Source organism: Arachis hypogaea, chromosome 11, assembly GCF_003086295.3.
Source record: "Arachis hypogaea cultivar Tifrunner chromosome 11, arahy.Tifrunner.gnm2.J5K5, whole genome shotgun sequence".
In the NCBI taxonomy this organism is placed as follows: domain Eukaryota; kingdom Viridiplantae; phylum Streptophyta; class Magnoliopsida; order Fabales; family Fabaceae; genus Arachis; species Arachis hypogaea.
In genome coordinates this window covers 49,722,752-49,728,751 of record NC_092046.1, presented here as the reverse complement: position 1 = coordinate 49,728,751, position 6,000 = coordinate 49,722,752, and the positions used below count along the sequence as shown (strand labels likewise).

The following is a 6,000-nucleotide window of genomic DNA, read 5'->3' as shown; positions in this document are numbered from 1 at the left end:
TTGAGAAGGAATTCTACTGGAGCTTGAAGGTTGATTGGTGGAAGCAGGTAGTGATTCTATCCGGGCGGCGAGAGCTTGTAAAGTGGCATTCAGACCATTTAAAGTGGAGTTAAGTGTAGTCTGCATGTCTTGTTGTCCTTGTGTAAGAGAATGAAGCATCTCGTCATTTGATGAGGAAGTGGGATAAGTGATCTGTGGGACTTGTTGTTGATTATGTTGGGGTCCTTGTGACTGTCTTAGGTGAAGAGCTCTGTAAGGTTGGTTCTGATTCTGCTGTCTATTGTTGTTATTCCACCTCTGGTTTCCATTGTTATCTCTGCCTCCTCTGTTATAGTTATCTCTCCAGCCATAGTTTGAATTATCTCTCCAACTTTGGTTGTGGTTGTCCTGCCATCCTTGGTTATAGTTTCCTCCTTGGTTGTAGTTGCCGCCTTGTTGATTGTATCCTTGATTCGGGTGGTCATAGAAGTTATGAGTAGCTGCCACAGTGTTATCTTCTTCTTGGAGCTGCGGGCATTCATCAGTATAATGACTATAGTCAGCACAGATTTTGCATATTCTTTGTGGGACTAGTTGTCGGCTTTATTGTGGTATGGCAGGCTGAGCTTGTTGTTGTTGGTTCAACTGCATCTGCTTTAATAGGTTGGTCATTTCACATATACTCTGTGTAAGAGTAGAAGTTTCAGTGCTGGAGGAGACCTCTGCAATAGCTTTTGAGTGGGTGCTCCTATGCCTGTGATTTCTAGTAGACTCAGCTAAGTCACTGATCAGTTGCCATGCTTCATCTGCGGTCTTGTACTTTTTTAGAGAACCATTACTAGCACCATCTAGTGTGGTTTTATCCCGAGGCTTCATGCCTTGAGTGAAATAGTTGATTTACACTAGCCTGTCAATCATATGATGGGGGCATGCGTCCAAAAGGTTCTTAAAACACTCCCAGTACTCATAGAGAGTTTCTGATTCTCCTTGAATAATGCATGAGATCTCTTTCCTTAGTTTGTCAGTAACTTCAGCTGGAAAGTATTTTTCCAAAAATTCTCTCCTGAGCGTATCCCAGTTGGTAACAGTTGCTTCCGATTGGGAGTAGTACCACTCCCTTGCCTTTCCCTCAAGAGAAAATGGGAAGGTGGTTAACATAATAGAAGTTTCATTCGCACCATGACGCCTAACAGTAGAACAGGCTGTCTGAAAATCCCTTAGGTGCTTAATAGGCTCTTGAGCAGGTAAGCCATGAAACTAGGGCATCAAGTTGATTAATGCAGTCTTTAGCTCAAAATCTGTAGCCAGAGTCGGATGATGTACTTGGTACTGCTGTAGTGTAAAATCTGGGGCTCCGGCCTCCTGGAGAGTAATCCTCCTAGGTTCTGTCATGTTATCTGCACGTGAATCAACTGAATCAGTAGTAAAGGAGCTTATTTCGTTCTCAGATGGCGGTTCAGATTCACCCTCAGATGAGACTGGTAAATCAATAACAATCACTTCACCACCCTCAGAGGCTAACCTGCGTCGAGCTCGCCTAATACGTGAAATAGTTCTTTCAATTTCAGGATCAAACGTGGCTAAGCTCGGATCAGGCAGTGAATGCGTCATTCAATGAAGGGAACATATAGCTCATGGTAATAAAATAAAAATAAAATATGCAAATAAATAATAAAAATAAAAATATGTACACTAATTAATAATTTAGCACACAATTGTAACTTCCCCGGCAACGGCGCCAAAAATTGGTGCATGGCAGAAGTTAGGCCAATTAAGAGATTATAATATAGTAGAACAGCGTTGTGAGTATAGCTCTTAACCAGCTAAAATCTGCCTCACCAATTTAAAAAAGAGTGTCACAAAAATTTTAGAATAGAAAAATACTGGGAGTAAGAATCCCAGGTCGTCTCCCAACGAGTTACGAGAAAGTATGCTATTTTATTAATTAGGAATTTTCCGAGAGTTTTGATAGTTGAATAATGAGTAATTAAATAATTGTAGATTTAAGCAATGAAAATAAATTAAGAATAATTATTGATATTCTAAATAAAAAGCCTTGACTGGGGGAATGATTAATTGGAAGTTCTATCCTTGTTGGGATCTCTTAAGTTCTATCCTTTTTCACTTAGTTACCTTACTAAATAAAGGAAAGTCAAGTGATTAAGCTAACCCTTATTCACAAATCCTAGTCCTCTCCCTTGGAAAGGTCTAGCGTTACTAAATACAGAACTAGCCAACAATTTCCAAATTAATCAACACTTAAGCCTTCCAACTCAAGTGTCTCCTTTTAATCAACCCCCATGTCAAGTTTTGGATCTACTCCATTGACATGGATATAATACTCAGAAAAATATAAGAAGACATAATAAATTAATTAAAATAAAATAGAGACTGAATTAATTAAAAATAAAAGTAATCCTCTTTATCAACAATCCATGAAAATAATCCAATCAGAACACTCAATAAAATAAATAAGGATATGGAAGAGTAAGGGACAAAGTAAACAAACTAGAATGATGTCTTCAACGGAGATAATGACTTCTTCAATATCCAAAAGCATAAGCTAATTAACTATGAATGTATAGAGAACCTAGAGGGCAAGTAATCCTCTCTAAATTCAGATCTAAAAACCTAAAACTATCCTAATGAGAATATGTGAATGTATCTAAAGTTGTGTAAAGAGGGCTTTTGAGTCTCTGCATGTTTTCTGGCTTTATTCTGTGTTTCTGGGCTGAAAACTGGGTCAAAACGCGGCCCGAAATTGCCCCCAGTGTTTTCTATTAATTATGCAGATCGCGCAGGTCACGCGTACGCGTCGTCCACGCGTTCGCGTCATTCAGCAATTTTCCTTGTCACCCGAGCGCGTCGTTCACACGTTCGCGTCATTCATGCAGACTCCAATCCACTCGTACGTGTCAGGCACGCGCACGCATCGCTGCATTTTTCTACATTCCACGCGTTCGCGTCAGCCATGAGCTCGCGTCAGTGTTTGCTGGTCATCTCCTAAATTTCTTGTGTTCCTTTCATTTTTGCAAGCTTCCTCTCCATTCTCTAAGCCATTCCTGCCCTATAAAGCCTGAAACACTTAACACACGGATCACGGCATCGAATGGTATAAAGGAGAATTAAAATATACTAATTAGATGTTTCTCGGAAGCAAGTTTTTAATCATAAACAATACTAGGAAGGAATTATAAAATCATGCAATTAGTATGAATAAGTGGGTGAAGACTTGATGAAACCACTCAATTAAACACAAGATAAACCATAAAATAGTGGTTTATCACTACTCTTCTCAAAACTACAGCTAGAATCATTGTTAAATTTGCAAATTATGGTGGCTATCAAAACAGACACTAATAATCTGCCACTATCTTCCACTTCTATTGTAGTATGTAATACCTTACCACTCAGAGCTTTACTCCTAGGTCGTAAATCAAAGGTGGTGAGGCACTATGACCTCTAAAAATAAAATACATACATATATAAAAAGGATGATATAGCTAGGAGCCTTGGAAGAAAAAGGTACGGTCAAAACAAACTAAAGATTGGCCGCTCACGCAATACAATAAGATAGAAAGCTTATACAGGAAGGTAAAAGACATATATATAAATATAGAATTCTAACAGGTAAATATAATCTAGTTCTAGACTCGACCAGCGAAGCTAAGGCTACCTAGAATATATATATATATATATATATATATATACACACAACCCAACAGTAAACCAAAAGACAAAATACCAATCCTAATTATCCAAAGTCAAACTCTAGGAGGGATAAAACATGTTTTTATACAAAATCATAGAAAATGCACATATATATCTAAATATATAATATAAAAAACCCAAAAAGATAAATCTTCGCTTCCAAGAAAGCAAATCCAGCACGCTCAGCGAGGCGCGTCACGTCCTGCATCTGAAAAGCAAAAACATGTATGGAATGAGAACCGAGAGTTTTCAATATGGTAAAGGTGCCCACATAAATAATATATAAGGTCCCAGGAAAGTCAAAGGCATTCCTAGAACTCCGACACTCAGATTATAAAATCTAAAGATTTAAAACGAAAAACCATAAATGGGGTGGTCCTCTAAGATTCTAAACTTAACCAAAACCGTACTAAAACCCTCAAATCCTCCGCCTTTCTTCCAATCCTCCAACTTTGGTGAAACCACATAAACAAACAAGCAGACAATGACAAAGACAGGTAGGGTACAAGTAATGCAGATAGCAAGTATAACAATTAAGGAATTCCCAATTAAAGGACAAGTAAGCATTTCAAACATATGCATATGATGTATACCTATCCTATGGCTAATGAGTCTCATCTGTAGGTTATCAAGCCAACCCGACAAGTCCGGCTGTTAAACCCTGGACTGTCCTTCGATGCGCATCCCTAAGAGTCTACGCATTGATTTTTCTCATATATAAATTTTGCTCATTGGGGAAATCCTTCCTGAGAATTTATACGTGCCCGATCTCCCTTACGTCGTAGGATCAACAGAGTATCGAGTCTCAACCTAGAGCACGTGGTGGCAAGCCACTGCTCTTTATCCAGGAAAACTCGTATCTTAGATAAAATAAGTGCAAAAGCCTCAAATTCATTCATATTAATTCAAAATCATTTCATAATCATTCATTATAGCCATAACATCACTTATACATCATATATTTGCACTTTTTATATAAAATTCATCATAACCCGGAGCAAGTGGGGCGAACCACACCCTCGCATCTACCCGGAGAGCCTCTATACTAACCAACCTGGAACAAGTGGGGTGAAACCACAACCCTTGCATCTACCCAGGAGGTATGTTCTCATATGCCCAGGAGGAACAAAGGAGGGGATTCTAACCTCCCACCATCTCACTAAGGGCGATTTATAATACCAGGAGGAACAAAGAAGATCCTCACCTTCCACCATCTCCTGGGGTCGCACTTTCAAGAAAGAGTACTCAGATGAAACATTTATTCCTTTCTTTATTCAATTTCATAATATAAGAAGTATATATATATATGTGTGTGTGTGTGTGTGTGTGTGTGTGTGTGTGTGTGTGTGTGTGTGTGTGTGTGTGTGTGTGTGTGTGTGTGTGTGTGTGTGTGTGTGTGTGTGTGTGTGTGTGTGTGTGTGTGTGTGTGTGCAACCTATTTCCTCTACACTCTGATATCTTTTCTTTAATCAACGCAGAACTCTCACTAAATCACCCTAGTTAACCTACCCATAGTACTTTGTAATCCTAAGTCACCGACTGTAAACATTAAACAGAAACTACCTCTTTTATCCTATTGAGTATACCCTTACTTGTCCTAAAGCTTAAACATTAGCTATCATACCTTAAAAGCAATTACAGAGGTTTGGAAAGCTAGAGAAATGGTTCAAAACTTCAAAAATCCACCTTTTAGAAAAGTAGTTAGGTGGTTTTGAAAAAGATAAGAAATAGAAAACGTTTTAAAATCAAACAAAAAGTCAAGTAGTTAATTGAAAAAGATTTGAAAATAAATTTTGAAAAGATAAGAAGTTAGAAAAAGATTTTGAAATTAAATTTTGAAAAAGATATGATTGAAATTTATTTGAAAAATATTTGAAAAAGAAATTAAAAAGATTTGATTTTTAAAATTAAAGTTGATGACTTGACTAACAAGAAACTAAAAGATATGATTCTAGAATTTAAAGATTGAACCTTTCTTAACAGGAAAGTAACAAACTTGAAATTTTTGAATCAAAACATTAAATGTTAGCAATAATTTCGAAAATTATGAAATAAAATTAAGAGAAAGATTTTGAAAATTAATTAAAAAATTTTCGGAAAACATGAAAGAAAAATGAAAAAGATTTGATTTTTGAAAAAGATTTGAAAAGATAAAGTTTTTAAATTGAAATTTTGACTTGACTAACAAGAAACAACTAAATTTTAAAAATTTTTGACTAAGTCAACCTAAAATTTCGAAATTTATGAGTAAAATAAGGAAAAGATATTATTTTTGATTTTTTTGAATTAATAAAGAAAGAGAAAAACAAC

General features: G+C 36.7%; 1 non-coding gene across 1 annotated transcript; it reads left to right on the top strand.

Moving 5' to 3' along the window:
- Positions 1–891: 891 nt before the first annotated feature.
- On the top strand, positions 892–999 carry LOC112725336 (small nucleolar RNA R71). Its single transcript, XR_003164451.1, has one exon. It is a non-coding gene; the product is annotated as a small nucleolar RNA R71 (small nucleolar RNA).
- Positions 1,000–6,000: the final 5,001 nt, after the last annotated feature.